We start from the raw sequence: 17128 nt of genomic DNA, 5'->3' as shown, positions 1-17128 counted from the left end.
GAAGAGCTCAGGAACGAGAGGGAGTGGGTACCGTTTTTTTATAGTAATTTTATTCAGGTCCCTGTAGTCCACACATGGCCTAAGGGTGTGGTCCTTTTTCTCCACGAAAAAGATTCCGGCTCCGGCCGGAGAAGAGGAAGGACGAATTAAACCTTTGCTGAGGTTTTCATCGATGTATTGCCGTAGGGCTTCAAGTTCCCTCTCTGAAAGTGGGAAAATACGGCCAAAAGGGATCTCAGCACCAGGCAATAATTCTATTGGGCAGTCATAGGGATGGTGAGGTGGTAGAGAGTCCGCCTTCTTCTTATCAAACACGTCCAGAAAGTGATAGACGGAGGGAACATCTTGGCTGGCATTGGAAACAGGCTGAATGGAAAGACAGCTGGCAGGAGGAGGTATCTCAGGAGTCATACAATGTTGGAGACAGTACACTGATTTGAAGGATACTTCCCCTTTGGACCAGTCTATCAGCGGGTTATGTGCCCGTAGCCACGGAATTCCCAGAATTACAGGAAACATGGGTGAAGGAAGGACGTCAAAGTGAAGAAGTTCCTGATGGCCAGGACCAGTAGTGGCAAGTACGGGTAAGGATTCCTGAATGATGGGCCCGGACCTGGGAGTGGTGCAATCTGCAAGGTGGATTTCCAGTTTATGGTGCTTGGTCTGGAGTGGAATATGAAGGTTTCTTGCCACAGAGATATCCAGGAAACAGCTGCAGGCTCCGGAATCAATGATTGCTGGCAGCTTGATCTCTCCTTCCGCCACCTGTAATGACACAAGAAGGACTAGGTGAGCGGGAGAGGGTCCCGGAATTTGGAGATGCAGATGGTTGGAAGCAGAGGGCTTACTTGGTCTCACTGGGCAGTTACGGAGAAAGTGTCCATCTTCCCCACAGTAAAGACATAAGTTCAATTGCCTGCGACGAAGTCTTTCAGCAGGGGTTAAAGCTGTACGGACCATTCCGATCTGCATAGGCTCTTCAGGGGACATTGGGTTGGTAGCAGTGGGTAGAGGAGCAGGAGATGGTGGCGCTTTGGGTAACATCCAAGTAGGCTGATAAGACTGAGCTCGTTCAGACCTGCGTTCCCACAAACGTCTGTCCAACTGGATGGCGAGTTTAATGAACCCCTCTAATGAGGTGGGGGTCTCTACTCGTGCCAACTCATCTTTCAGGGTTTCAGACAGACCTAACCGATATTGGTATTTGAGGGCGGCCTCATTCCACCCTGTGTCTGCGGCCCACCTACGAAAGTCCACTGTGTAATCCTCTACAGGGCGTCGGCCTTGCTGTAGTTTATGGAGCGTAGCCTCGGCAGTGGCCATACGTTGTGGGTCATCGTACAGCTGTGCCATAGCCTCGAAGAAAACCTCAACAGAACTGACAGCAGAATCCTTCTGTTCCAGTAAATGATGGGCCCAGGACTGGGGTTCATCAGACAACAGGGAAATAATAAACCCCACTTTAACTGTCTCTAAAGAAAAAGTTCTGGGTTGCAGGGCCAGGTATAGCAGGCAGGCATTTTTGAATGACTTGAACTTTCTGCGATCCCCCGAGAAGCGTTCAGTTATAGGTACTCTTGGTTCTGGAGGTGGAGCCATCATAGTAGGAGTTGGAGCTGACTGTCCTGAAGTTGAAGGAGTGGAGGGGGAGACTGCAGCGGATGGATTTGGAGTTGCTGCCAGAGAAGGTGTAGTCAGGTACTGTAGACGACCTTCCAGTTGGAAGTACCCATCTTGAAGATTCTTCACCGCCTGAGTTAATGCTGTCACTTGCTGGCACAGGGCTTCCAGCGGGGAGGCACCTCTCTCGGCTTCTGTCATGGCTGGATGATACTGTCACGTACCTGATCCGAAGCTGGAGTGTAGAGAGGGCTCCCCTTGCGGCTAGGTGCAGAGCACCCCTGGAAGTGGGACAGGGAGTGCTGTGCCCGAACTAGCGCGGGTTGCCGGGTGGGATGACCAGATGAAAGCAGGAACCAACTTGTTGAGAAGTCCCAAGCAGGTCTGGAACACTTTGCCAAGCCGGGAAGTTACAAGGTGCAAACAGGAACAGACTGGGAGAATACTGGAGCGAAGTCAGGAGCCAAGCCGAGGTCAAGTATTGGAGAAGACAACAGGAATCCGAGAGCAAGCCAAGGGGTCAGGAGCCAGGAGAAGCAAAGTCAGACAGTCCGAGTCGGCAACGAGAAGTCAAGATCAGCAGGTTAACAAGGCACAGGGAACACGGGAGGCTGTTGATCATCCAGCAACTAGTTGTTGTGGCTGCTGGCTTTAAATAGGCCGTTTGGCGCCAAGCGCCATTACGCATGTCGTACGCACGTGGGCATTGGCGCACGCACATTCCTGACTGTGTTTGCCCGTGTGTGGGCGCGCATGTGCATTCGCGCCAATGCGCGAATTCGCTGATTCGCCAGGATATTGGTAGTTCCCTGACACTTCTGGACCGTCAGAACGGTCTCTACAGGTCACAAGTGGTCTTTTCTGGTGGATCCGGTTCCCCGATTTATTCCAACTCACTTGCCTTGTCAAGAAGAGAGAAGAGAAGTTTTGCTCGCTAATGTAGACGCTTTGGTGTCTCAAGGAGCGGTAGTTCCGGTACCCGACCAGGAGAAGTTTCAAAGCGTGTACTCACCCCTCTTCCTGGTACAAAAAAAGAACGGTTCCTGAAGGCCCATTATAGACCTCACATTTTTGAACAAGTTCATAAAGAACGAAAAGTTCAAGATGGAAACTCTCTCCACCATTCAAAAGGCCCTGCTGCCAGGGGACTGGCTCGCATCAATAGACGGTTATGAGTAAGCGGCCGTGTGAGCCGTGAAACGCGTTAACCTGGATTACCTGTTCCCTGCACTGTCTGTTCATCTATGATTTTGAAGAATAAATTACTTCATTTGCTTCCATCTACCTGAGTGCGGTTCCACTACTTCTATTTGCAATCTTCCGGATGACGGGTCTCACCAGCACCAGGTCGGGCTGACACACCTGAGCGGCTTTGTTCTTCCTTATCCCTCGCATCAATAGACCTCAAGGATGCGTACATTCATGTACCTGTAGCAGTCGACTTTCACAAATATCTCCGCTTCTCTGTCATGAACCGACATCTTCAGTTCACATGTCTTCCCTTCGGCCTCTCTACCTCACCGAGAGTGTTCTCCAAAGTCCTCCTGGCTGTTGTGGCTCTACTTAGACGATATTCTGCTTTTGTCTCAGGACAAAGACCAGTTACTGACACACAGAGATCAGGTCATGGCGACCCTCATGGAGTTTGGCCGGCTGTTGAACCTGCAGAAAAGTCAGCTATAGCCCACTCAATGTCTAGTCTATCTAGGGGCTCAGTTCAACACCGTCGAGAGTACAATCTCTCTCCCTGTGGAGAAGATACCGGTAGTAAGGGAGAGAATCCATCCAGCCCTTTCTTCCTCCCGGCTAAAAGCCTCTCAGTGCCTCAAGATCATTGGAACCATGGTGTCCACAGCCCCCATGGTCAAATGGGCCCTTTGGCGTATGCGGCCTTTTCAGAGGGGGTTCCTACAGCAGTGGAACCCGGAAGAAGGAGAGCAATCCATCCACATCTCCTCCAGCATGAGGACCAGTCTTCTTTGGTGGCTCCAACGCAAGAATCTGCTCAATTGCCACTCTCTGATTCCAGTCTCATGGACCATAATCACAACAGATGCCAGCAACTCAGGTTGGGGAGCTCATTGTCTGTCGGAAGTGGCCCAAGGGAGGTGGTCTTCTCAGAGACACACTCCAGTTTCCAACATCCTGGAACTCCGAGCAGCATATCAGGCTCTTCGAGCCTTCCAACACCTCGTGGAAGGGAAATCGGTCATGATCAGGATGGACAACACCACGGCAGTGTCTTATGTGAAAAAACAGGGTGGGACGCGAAGCCTTTCCCTGCTTCGGGAAATAGACCCAATTATGACTTTGGCTCAGGCTCATCTAGTCAACATTTCAGCAGTTTACATTCCAGGACCTCAGAACGTCCAGGCAGATTTCCTGTCCAGGGTCCAGTTGAACCACAACGAATGGTCTCTTCATGTGGAGTCGTTCAACTGGATTCTGTCACTGGGAGTGTCTCCCGAAGTCGACCTGTTCGCCTCTCCTTGCAACCACAAGTTGGAGAAGTATGTCACGAGAGGCAAATGCCATCAAGCCTAGGGGACAGATGCACTAACAGACAGGTGGGAGTTCAACAGGGCATATGCCTTTCCTCCAGTACCCATCATTCTCAAATTCCTGCAGAGACTTCAAGCGGAAGATGTTGAGATAGTGATGGTGGCTCCCTTCTGGCCGAACAGGCCATGGTTTCCGCTGCTCCTACAGCTCAGCTATCGGGACCCAGCCCTTCTTCCCCTAAGACCAGACCTTCTTCTACAGGGAACATCAGTGCACCCCTGTCCTGCAATACTCCGGTTGACGGTCTGGTTCTTGAGAGGGAAAGGTTGGAATCGCTCGTCTTTCCGCCAACAGCCATTCCCACTTTAATGAGCTCTAGAAGACCGAGCACAAACGTGATATACCGTAGAGTCTGGTCAAAATTTATAAAATCTGCATATCCGGAAGGAATGTCTTCTTCAGTCCCAGGGATTCAAGAAGTCTTAAAATTTCTTCAGGCTGGCCTGGATATGCCCCTTTCAGTAGGCACTTTACGGGTCCAAGTGTCGGCATTATCTGCCTTCTCCGGTGTTATGTGGGCCCAACACCCACTTATTTAACAGTTCTTTAAAGGAGCAGCCAGGCTCAGACCTCAGAGAAAACCTAGGTTTCCGAAATGGGATCTTCCTCTTGTCCTGAATGCCTTCTCAAAAACTGGCATAGAGTCTTCTTCTTCTATCAAGGACCTTACCATCCGGACAGTCTTCCTGGTAGCCATCACTTCGGCTAAAAGGGTCTCTGAAATTAGTTCCCTCGGCTATAGAGAACCATTTCTAACTTTCTTTCCGGACCGGGTAGTGCTGTTACCCATGCTAAATTCAAATTCGAAAGTTACCTCAGTGTTTCATCAAAACCAAGAGATCAATCTTCCTACTTTTCGGTCTTCTGATGAGATAGAAACATAGAAACATAGAATGCGTCGGCAGATAAGAACCATTTGGCCCATCTAGTCTGCCCAATATATTTGAATCCTATGAATAGTCCCTGGCCCTATCTTATATGAAGGATAGCCTTATGCCTATCCCATGCATGCTTAAACTCCTTCACTGTATTTGCAGCTACCACTTCTGCAGGAAGGTTATTCCATGCATCCACTACTCTCTCAGTAAAGTAATACTTCCTCATATTACTTTTAAACCTTTGCCCCTCTAATTTAAAACTGTGTCCTCTTGTGGTAGTTTTTCTTCTTTTAAATATGCTCTCCTCCTTTACCGAGTTGATTCCCTTTATGTATTTAAAAGTTTCTATCATATCCCCTCTGTCTCTTCTTTCTTCCAAGCTATACATGTTAAGGTCCTTTAACCTTTCCTGGTAAGTTTTTTCCTGCAATCCATGTACTAGTTTAGTAGCTCTTCTCTGAACTCTCTCTAGAGTATCTATATCCTTCTGGAGATATGGCCTCCAGTACTGTGCACAATACTCCAAGTGAGGTCTCACCAGTGTTCTGTACAGCGGCATAAGCACTTCTCTCTTTCTACTGCTTATACCTCTCCCTATACATCCAAGCATTCTGCTGGCATTTCGTGCTGCTCTATTACATTGTCTTCCCACCTTTAAGTCTTCTGAAATAATTACTCCTAAATCCCTTTCCTCAGATACTGAGGTCAGGACTGTGTCAAATATTCTATATTCTGCCCTTGGATTTTTACGCCCCAGGTGCATTATCTTGCACTTATCCACATTAAATTTCAGTTGCCAGAGTCCTGACCATTCTTCTAGTTTTCCTAAATCCTTTTCCATTTGGCTTTTCCCTCCAGGAACATCAACCCTGTTACATATCTTTGTGTCATCAGCAAAAAGACAAACCTTACCATCGAGGCCTTTTGCAATATCACTTATGAAGATATTAAACAAAATTGGTCCCAGTACAGATCCCTGAGGTACCCCACTGGTAACATGACCTTGTTCTGAATGTTCTCCATTGACTACAACCCTCTGTTGTCTGTCACTCAGCCACTGCCTAATCCACTCAACAATATGGGAGTCCATGCTCAATGACTGCAGTTTATTGATAAGTTTTCTATGTGGGACAGTGTCAAAAGCCTTACTAAAATCTAGATATGCAATGTCTACTGCACCTCCACCGTCTATTATTTTAGTCACCCAGTCATAAAAATCTATAAGATTTGTTTGACATGATCTCCCTGAAGTAAACCCATGTTGTTTTTCATCTTGCAATCCATGGGATTTAAGATGTTCCACAATCCTATCCTTTAATAGGGTTTCCATTAATTTGCCTACTATTGATGTCAGACTCACTGGTCTATAGTTGCTCGATTCCTCCCTACTACCTTTCTTGTGAATGGGCACGACATTTGCCAATTTCCAATCTTCCGGGACGACTCCTGTTACTAATGATTGGTTAAATAAATCTGTTAATGGTTTTGCCAGCTCACCACTAAGCTCTTTTAATAATTTTGGGTGTATCTCATCAGGACCCTGTGACTTATTTGTCTTCACTTTAGACAGCAATCTTAGAACGTCTTCCTCTGTAAAGACACATGCATCAAATGATTCATTAGTCATCCTTTCAAGTGGAGGTCCTTCTCCTTCTTTTTCTTCTGTAAAAACTGAACAGAAGTATTCATTAAGGCAGTCGGCTAGCCCTTTATTCTCTTCTACATACCTTTCGTCCTTTGTTTTTAATTTAGTTATTCCTTGTTTTAATTTCCTTTTTTCATTTATATATCTGAAGAATGTCTTATCCCCCTTTTTCATAGACTGAGCTAGTTTTTCTTCTGCCTGCGCTTTAGAAGTTCTTATAACTTGCTTGGCCTCTTTCTGCCTAATCTTGTAGATTTCCTTATCTTCATTGCTCTGGGTTTTTTTATAATTACAAAATGCTAGATTAGTCCGTTGGATGTGGGTGAATCCTTGAGAATCTATCTTCAAGCGACTGCATCGTTCAGACAGTCAGACAAACTCTTTATCTTGTTCCTGGGGAAAAACAGAGGTAAACGTGCTTCATCCAGAACCATTGCATCATGGATAGTGGCAGCTATCCAACAGGCCTATAGAGCAGAGGGTTTGGCTCCTCCAGAGGCGGTGACGCGCACTCTACAAGGAGTATTTCTACGTCGTGGGCGGCCTCGTGACAAGTGGCTCGAGATGTGATCTGCAGAGCGGCTTCCTGGTCTTCGGTCAATACTTTTATGACCCATTATTGTGTGGAGCCTGCTTCATTGTCTTCAGTTAATTTTGGTTTGAATGTTTTGTCTGCGAACCGCATGAATTAAAGTTTCTTTGCTAAAGCATTCCCGCCCGTGTGGTGTGAGCTAGTTATTTCCCACACGTAGGCTGCCATGGAGACTGTCAGGAAAACAGAAAATTCCTATCAAATACTTACCGTAATTTTCCTTTCCTGATGGTCTCCATGGCAGCCGGAGTTCCCACCCTCTCGTCTTGGATTCGGCTAAGATATGGAACACTGGCTGTACCTGAGAACTGAAATTTATGGGAGGGGGGTCCTATACCCTTGGAGTGGAGGCGGGGTTAACCCACATGTAGGCTGCCATGGAGACCATCAGGAAAGGAAAATTACGGTAAGTATTTGATAGGAATTTTCAGTTTTCAAGCCCTTTACCACAGGAAAAGAACATGGACCTGCTGGTGTTTGATTTGTCTCCAGGACCTGATCATGGCAGGCTATCTGAAACGCTCTTTCTGCCAGTTTGTGAGTATTCAACATCTAAGGCTTGTACTCTTAATTATGTTGCCTCTGTCTTGCAGTGTAACATGTTGGATCATATACCCATGGGGAAAAGTCCCACTATACCGGCTGCCTCCAGATCACATTCCACCAACCATTCCAGTGCTGCTTGCAGTGCACCCACTGTGCAAAAAAGATGAGCTGCAGTTTTGCCACTCACTGAAATTTTAACTTTACAGCCAGTCAGGACTATTGTATATACTTTACATGCCACATTCAAAGGCTTTGCTTCTTGGCTGCGTCAATTTTAACTCTGGCTGCAGAGGTTTACAGACAGCACTGCAGATCACATTTCTGAGAGTGGTAGGCGGTGCCGCCTGTCTGTAAGAGCCCTTAGAGTTAACTGGGACTATTAGCCCTATAAATGTTGCCCTTTTCCTGGTGTGGCAGGTGATATGCAACATGTGTAGCACCAGCAACATTTCATCACGTACGTGACCAAGACAGGTGTGTTTAGGCTCATGTGTGCATATGTGGGAGCCGTGGGGGCTCAAGATTTTTTTTTTTTGGGTGGGGGTTCTAAGTGTTTGGTTGGTACTTTTTTTGACAATTTTTATCCAATAAATTTTATTTATATAGAATTCAACATAACTAAATTCTGTACAGGATTCTGTGTTGATTCCAGATCCTGTTCTATGCCTATTAGAGTACCTTTTTTTTTTTTCCATGTTTCATTTTGTCTGTTTTTTTTTTTTTTTCTTTCTTTGTGTATTTGTGTATTTGTTGTAAAAAAGTCCCTTATGTGATATAAACTCTTTAAAGACCCCTAATGTCTTACCTGCCTTTGACTTGAGCTAATATAGCACTGATTGCCCTCCACTAGCTTTTTACCTGGCCAGGGAAAGTGACTGTAGAAACTAGAAGTGACATTGTATATGTAGTTTTTGGGTTCTTTGCAGCTAAAGGAGGTCAGTGACCAGATGTCTCCTTCCCCTCCTCCTACCAAAACCCATTATGTAGGCCCCAGGCACACCAGCGGTACAGGGAAGCCTGGGAAGCATATCAAAATTAGAAGTAGGAAGTAGTAACCGTGTCCTATCATTTTTGTGGTTTCTGTGAGCTGGGAAGGATTGGAGTAACTGGCGGCTTTTCTGTATCTTTGGCAACACATCTATATGCTTGCTTGATTTTAAACTTATGCTTGAACAGCTTTTGTGAGTACCTTTTTTTTTTTCAAATATAATTTTTATTGAAGTTTTCGGGTGGGATAACAAATTTCATCATAACAAAAAGACATAAGGACATCATAACAATTTGATCGATATTCCCCTCTCACTTCTAGTCTTGCGTCTTCTAATCATCCTACTACTAATTTACAATTCACCTCCCTCCCTTCTTTTATATCACAACTCAACTCCCAGCAACAAATCCACCCACTTTCCGGAGGATTACCCAGAATACACAGCGGGAAGATGGCTGCCCGGAGGTGAACCCCTCACTGTCTGTGTTGCTGCAGATGTTCTTAAAGGAGGCGGAGCTGTCATTTCACAAAGAGGCGGAGCTGGAAGTTGACATCTTCACCTGTATGCTGAGCCTCTACCAGTGTCCCCAGTGGAAGTATATTGGTCGGTCTTGGAACCCCTCTGCCTCATACTATTTGGAGCTGGTAAGGGCATATATATGGTTAGCCCTCTTCGGTGGCACGGCTGGAATTCACATATGTTCACTATACTTTTTTCTTTGGTAAGCTGCAGTCCTATCGGGGGAGGCTTTCCTGATTTTTTGTCTTTGCTAATCACTTCTTATTACTCTGGTAAGGAGTATCTATACGGGTCTATAGGTGTTTGAGCTCTTCACATTCACTCACCATCATTATCCCAGCACCTTTCCGGCATTCCTATCACTTGGGGTGTTTTATTCAATTTATTTGTGGTTTTACGCTATGGCGTTTGTATTTTTTGTATTTCACATGATCATACAACACTGAGGAGATCGATCCAGGAATACGAGGTTCAATTGATGTCTATCTCCTGAGGACTTCTTGAACTTTCTTTTGGGTCTATACACTATTAGTTTCCGGTAAGCGGTACCTGCACAGTTATCTTATCTGACGTGCTGTTTGCTTATATACGGACTTTATTACGGACTTTACAACATACAATCAATATATGTTTTTCATTCTTTAGCGCAACTTATCTGTATATTCACTCAGAACAGGCCTCACCATGGCCAACCAATGAAGTTGAGTGCACATGCTCAGCATCATATCCAGAGGTTGTCTTTGGGAAATAGACATATGAGTGCTGCCAGCATTGCTGCAGAGGTTGAAGGGGTGGGGGGGGGGGGGTGAGCTCATGATCAATGCTCAGATCATATATGCCACACACTGCATCAAATTGGTCTGCATGGCTGTCATCCCAGAAGGAAGCCTCATCTAAAGATGATGCAAAAGAAAGCCTGCAATATGCTGAAGACAAGCAGACTATGGACATGGATTACTGGAACCAGGTCCTGTGGTCTGATGAGACCAAGATAAAAAGTATTTGGTTCAGATGGGGGTCAAGCGTGTGTGGCAGAAACCAGGTGAGGAGTACAAAGACAAGTGTATCCTGCCTACAGTCAAGTATGGTGGTGGGAGTGTCATGGTCTGGGCTGCATGAGTGCTGCAGGCACTGGGGAGCTACAGTTCTTTGAGGGTACTATGAATGCCAACATGTACTGTGACATACTGAAGCAGGATCCCCCCCCCCCCCCCCTGGTGACTGGGCGGCAGGGCAGTATTCCAAAATAATAATGACCCCAAACAAACCTCCAAGATGACCACTGCCTCTTGCTAAAGAAGCTGAGGGTAAAGGTGATGGATTGGCCAAGCACGTCTCCAGACCTAAACCCTATGGAGCATCCTCAAATGGAAGGTGGAAGAGCGCAAGGTCTGGAACATCTACCAGCTTTGTGATGTCATCATGGAGGAGTGGAAGATGATTCCAGTGGCAATCGGTAAAGTTCTGGTGAACTCCATGCCCAAGAGGGTTAAGGCAGTGCTGGAAAAGAATGGTGGTCACATAAAATATTGACACTTTGGGGCCAATTTTGACATTTTGACATTTTTACTTAGGGGTGTACTCACTTTTGTTGCCAGCGGTTTAGACATTAATGGCTATGTGTTGAGTTATTTTGAGGGGACAATTTTACACTGTTACACAAGCTGTACACTCATTACTTTACATTGTAGCAGTACACTCATTACTTTACATTGTAGCAAAGTGTAATTTCTTCAGTGTTGTCACATGAAAAGATATAATAAAATATTTACAAAAATGTGAGGGGTGTACTCACTTTTGTGAGATACTGTGTGTGTGTGTATATATATATATATATATATAAATAAAATGTTTGGGGGAGTCTGTAATTTTCTAGCAAAAAATATGGATTTTAATTTATAGGCAACAAATGTCAGAAAAAGGCTTAGGGTTGAAGGGGATTAAAGGGCCATACACACTAAGATTTTCTGAAGACTTTTTCCTTTAGACTTACCAAAACCATATAATATGAGGTCAAACCTAAACACTTTCAATTTGTATGCAATCTGGCAGGCCCTTGCACTACATAGAAAAGGTAAATCTGAAGGAAATCTAACCACAAAAGTTGGATAGTGTGTATCCAGCTTAAAACCCTCTGCTGCCACTGACTTATGACATACATTGGTTAAGTCAAGCTAAGCAAAAGCCTATTATACATCCAAATATATGTTATTATAATACAGTGTCTCTGATGCAGTTTGTGAAAATCATTGTTTTGTAACATCGCATACAACTAAAAAGGCATCTCCCGGGGGCGTAGCCTGGCGCAGCGTGAAGTGAGACGCTGGTGAAGCGAGCTCCGCCGGATTAACATCCTAACTTGAATATCCTGGGGTCCCACGGCCGTTGAACACCCCGATTATACTCACCTACCTTGCGGGCACCCGCGGCGACATGTCCCCCCCGAAAAAACCCACGGAAACGGTGGCAAAACTCGATAAATTCCGCTGCCAGGAGAAGGACACTACATCCCAAAATGGCGCTGCCCAGGAGCTCGAGGCGGGAGCGGCGGCGGGACAAGACACTGCCAGGGTGCTTGAAGCAATTTCGGTCTGCCAGACGACCCTCACCGCTAAAATTGAGGAGGTCAAGGTGGACATATCCCTAATCAGAAAAGACATGCAGAAACTAAGGGAGCGTGTCACTGAAACTGAGCACAGGATCAGCGGGCTTGAAGACTCCCTCCCCCCCTGCAGAACTCCACAGACAGGCTACAGCAGCAGGTACATCAAATCCTACAGAAGCAAGACGATATGGAGAACAGGCTGCGGCGCTGCAACTTACGGTTTATCGGCTTGCCTGAGGGATCGGAGGGCGCTGATCCTACCTCCTATCTTGAAAACCTGTTGATCCAAACCTATGGCAGAGACTCCCTCTCGCCCACCTTTGTAGTGGAGTGGGCTCACCGTCTATCGGGCCGCCCGCCGCCCCAGGGTGCACCGCCTCGCACATTCATAGCGAAGTTCCTCAACTACAAGGACAGAAACGCAATCCTGCGACTGGCACGGGTGAAGGGAAACATCCCGATTGGAAATGGCAGGGTCGCGGTCTTCCCGGATTTCTCCGCGGAGGTCCAGAGGTGGCGTAAAAGCTTCCAGGAGGCCAAACGCAGACTGCGTATTAAGAATTTGAAATATGCCATGATGTTCCCGGCTCGCCTCCGGGTGGAAGGAGAAGACAGGGTGCACTTTTTTGAGGACCCAGAGTCTGTCATCACCTGGCTGGAGCACCTCGAAGCCCACGGATGAGGGGGTCGCTGACTTCTCTACCTGACTTTCCCCTGTGTTGTTACCCGGTTGCTTTAAACTGCCCTATCTATTGCCTGAAATCTTCCTGTGCGGAGTATCCTGCATCACATCCTTGGAACTGCATACCCTCATCATGTTAACTTTCTCCTGTGGACTAGGCCTGCTATCTGGCCTCTCTTGGTGAGCCACCGGTCTGCCGTCAAGAGCCATGATTGCCGCCCGGCGCTTCTCCAGTTTCTACCAGCGGACCCATGATCAGTCGCATGTTCCGGCGGAGCATTGCAACACCAAGTTTGCCCTTTCTTTTTTGTTTTTTTTTTTTCTTCTCCCCTTCACCTTCTTTTTTCCTTCCTATGTTCCATTTGCCTTTTCTCCTTATTTTTATTTTTTCTGTCTACGCCTCCTGCGGAGCGGACATCTCTCACGGACTGTGCTGCCCAGCGAATTTTTTTTCGCCCCTTGCACCTGTTGTGTCAGGTGTATGTTCCCTGTTTCATTTTTCTCTACCCTCCAGTGTGCCCCTTTTTGTAACTGGTCGTGCCGTCCCTCTGTGCACAGCACCTTTCGGGGGGCTGTGTTTGACGGGTGGCTGGACTCTGCAACTCTCCTTTTTTTTGTCCTTATGCTGTGTTAAGACTGTCTTATGGACTCTATTTTTGTTGGGTTTTTTGGGGATCCAAGCCCGCACGAGTTGGGGATGGTGTAGGGCAGGGTGGGGGGCTGAAGTATTGCAGTTAGTACAACAATTTTCTATATGCAAGTACGGACATGTTATTAATGTTTCCACTAAGGTACCACTCGTGTATTTTGTCATAACCATGATGTGCCCTCTGTGGCTCTCCATCTACAGCTGTTCTTTTGTGTGTGGCGAGGTTGTGACTGAGATCCCGGGAGCTCAAATATTTTTTTGTCTGGTTCAATGGGTGCGGCCACCTTGAAAATTTCAACGTGGAACGTAAGGGGTATGAGGGATAGGATTAAGAGGACGGCTATATTTAACACCCTCAAGCAGCTGAGGGCGGACATCTTGGTATTGGTCGAGACACATTTGGATGGAAGCATGCAGCTGTCACTCAAACGCCCATGGGTGGGGTGGGTCTACCACTCGGCTTACACCTCCCATTCCCGAGGAGTGGCTGTATTGGTGGCGAAGCCCATTCACTTTCAGCTTCTGGGGTCTCATGTCGACCCTCATGGTAGATACGTTTTTCTACGGGTCTCTGTATTTGGTGAACCTATGCTCATACTGGCTTATTATATACCACCCCCGTTCCGTGGCTCTGTTTTGCTGGAGGGCTTTGCCTTTATGGCTCAGCACCCGGCCTTGCCGGCTGTGTGGGTCGGTGACTTCAACAATGTCCTAGACCCTACCCTGGATAGATTAGGTGCCGCACTCCAGCTGCAGGCCCCGGTCGGTGGCACTAGATTTGCCAGGATGATGGATAGCTTTGGTCTTCAGGACACGTGGCGTGCACTGTACCCCTCCCAGCAGTCGTTCTCCTGCTTCTCGGCCTCCCATCACACCATGCCCAGAATTGACCTGATACTGTTGTCCCGGCCCTTGCTTCCTAGATTACTTAAGGCAGGGTTTTCCCCTAGATCTCTGTCGGATCACTGTCCTTATTGGGTGGTGTTGTCTTTGCCCCACAGTCGGCCGCCGCTGACATGGAGGCTCAACCCGGCGTGGTTGACCCTGCTGGCTGAGGATGGCGGGCTCACAGACTCCTGGTGTCAGTTTTTTGCTGACAATGACCACACTGCCTCCTCTGGGGCAGTGTGGGAAGCCTTCAAGTTGCACGCCAGAACCACCCTGCAATCTCGAGTCAAGGCTATTAAAGCAGACTCGGCGGCGGCCTACTCCCGGGCAACGGCCAACCTCGCCTCGGCCGAGAGCGCTTTTTTGGCGGACCCATCTCAGGCCAATGAATCACAATACAAACTGACATCCAAGCTAGTATCCCAGTTAGAGTATGAACGAGCGAAGACAAAGTTATTCTTTCAGAGACAATGACTGTTCGCCCATGGCGAACGTGCGGGAAAGCTTCTTGCTTATTTAGTTCATTGTGAGGATCGCCCCCCGGTTGTAATTTCCCTGACGACGGACTGTGGCGCCCCCCTGACCGACCCCCCGCAGGTTGCGGACAGGTTCCGCACTTTTTTCAGTGACCTTTATACCTCCCGTGCCCCAGCTGACCACTCGGACATGCACTCTTTTCTACAGACGGTCGATTTTCCGCAGTTGTCACCTGAACAAGTGGCGTTGTTGGAGGCGCCGCTCACCGAGCATGAGATTGCGGAGGCTGTGTCCAGGTTCCCTAGATCGAAGTCCCCGGGGCTTGATGGACTCCCAGTGGAATTTTATGCCCAATACTCGGAGCTCCTTTTACCCAAACTCCTGGCACTCTTTAACCAACTTTTTGAGGATCGAGAGCTCCCCTCGACAATGAGAGAGGCGCTGATAGTCATCCCTAAGCCAGGTAAAGATCCCCACCTCCCGAAGTCATATCGCTCCATCTCCCTCCTCCAGGTGGATGTGAAAATTCTCGCCAAAATTCTGTCTATCCGCCTCAATCAAGTTATACTGACCCTCATCCACCCTGATCAGGCAGGTTTTATGCCGGGTAGGAACACCTCTTTTAATCTGCGTTGCCTCTTCATGAACCTTCAAGCCGATCATGACAATTCGGGGAGGAGGGTTGTGGTGACACTGGACACGGCCAAAGCTTTTGATTCGGTTGAGTGGCCCTTCTTGTGGGCATGCCTCGGGAGATATGGCTTTGGACCTAAATTCACAAGATGGGTACAGCTACTCTACAGTGCGCCGGTCGCGAAGGTCCTGGCTAACGGTTGGACCTCGTCTGAGTTTTCCCTCTCCAGGGGCACCCGCCAGGGGTGTCCCTTGTCCCCCCTGCTCTATGCCCTGGCGGCGGAGCCTCTAGCAATAGCCATTAGGGACCACCCTGATATCCGTGGCTTCCGTAGAGGCTCCCTCACGGAAAAAATCAGCATGTATGCTGATGATACCCTGCTTTACCTGGAGGACCCGGATAACTCCCTGCTGTCAGCCCTTTCCCTTATTGAACGCTTCGGGAGATTCTCCGGCCTCCAGATCAATTGGGATAAAACACAAATACTCCCTATGGACGTTGCCCCTTCCGCGGTGACCCCTGCGAACCCGGTCCTTAAATGTGTCCCCCGGTTTAAATATCTGGGGGTACAGGTGACAAAGAGCCCGCGGGATTATGTTACAGACAACATCCAAACTCTGTTCCCTCTGATAAAATCCAAAATTCAGGTATGGTCCAAACTACCCCTGGGGGTTATGGGTCGAGTAAATTTGATTAAAATGGTTCTCCTCCCTAAGGTGTTATATGCTGTGTGGCACTCCCCAGTATATTTAGCCTTGAAACACTTCAAACAACTGGAGTCGCTCCTCAAGGCCTTTGTCTGGGGATCGAGCAGGCATAAGATTTCCTGGAGGAAGCTTAAAAACCCGACAGATCTGGGGGGCCTGGCGCTTCCGGATTTCAACCTTTACTATCTGGCATCGCAGGTCTCCCAGATGTTTCATATTGACAAGACTGATAGAGAACGGTTCCTGACCTTGTTGTGCCCGGCGTGGACTCATTACTCCCAGGACCCACTGACTGCCATACTGCGAGGTACAAGGGGAGCGGTGGAGCGAATGGACCCTGTGTCCTTGCTCTTCCACTACAGCCGGGTTTGGGAGGTGGTGATGCACAGACTCCAGGGCCCTTCCCTTCATGACTTCACCCCACTGTGGCACAATAGGTCTCTTCAGGAGTTCTGCTCGCTACCTGACTCCTCTTTGTGGAGCGGGCGGGGTGTGTTCCTGTTGAGACATATAATGGCGGGGGGAAACCCTGAGGTCTTTCACCGACCTGCGAGAACAGTTCTCCCTCCCTGCCCATATGTACTATAGGTATCTACAACTGACCCATGCGTTCCGCGCCCAGTTCCCCGGGGCTCCACCGAACCTGTGTTGCTACTAGAACTGATTAAATGCCAGGAACCTTCTCACTTAATTTCCCTTTTTTACACCGAGCTACACAAGCCCTCATCTACCGTGATAGCCTATGGTCTAAAGGACCGCTGGACTAGGGAGGTGGGGCCTATAGAGGATGAGGAATGGGGGGAGGCGCTGGAGACCTGTCGGCAGGTGTCGCCGAAATTGTCTGATAGACTTACCCAAACGTTTATTATCCATCAGGCCTACCTCACACCTATCAAACTGTCCAGGTACCAATCTGAACCGAATCCTGACTGTCCACTTTGCAAAGCGGATGCGGGCACCTTTTTCCACCTACTTTGGAGCTGTCCTCGTCTTGGAGGGTACTGGCAACAGGTGGTAGCCTTTCTTCACGATAAGATGGGTTCTCCTATACAACTGGACCCCAAGCAGTGTCTCCTTGGTATTTATCCGGATGGGGAAATTAATAAATTCATGACTACCTTTCTGCAGGAGACGC

Source organism: Pelophylax lessonae, assembly GCF_965119305.1.
Source record: "Pelophylax lessonae genome assembly, chromosome: 3".
NCBI classification, from domain to species: domain Eukaryota; kingdom Metazoa; phylum Chordata; class Amphibia; order Anura; family Ranidae; genus Pelophylax; species Pelophylax lessonae.
The sequence above is the reverse complement of the archived record's forward strand: the minus strand, read 5'-3'. Positions refer to the sequence as shown.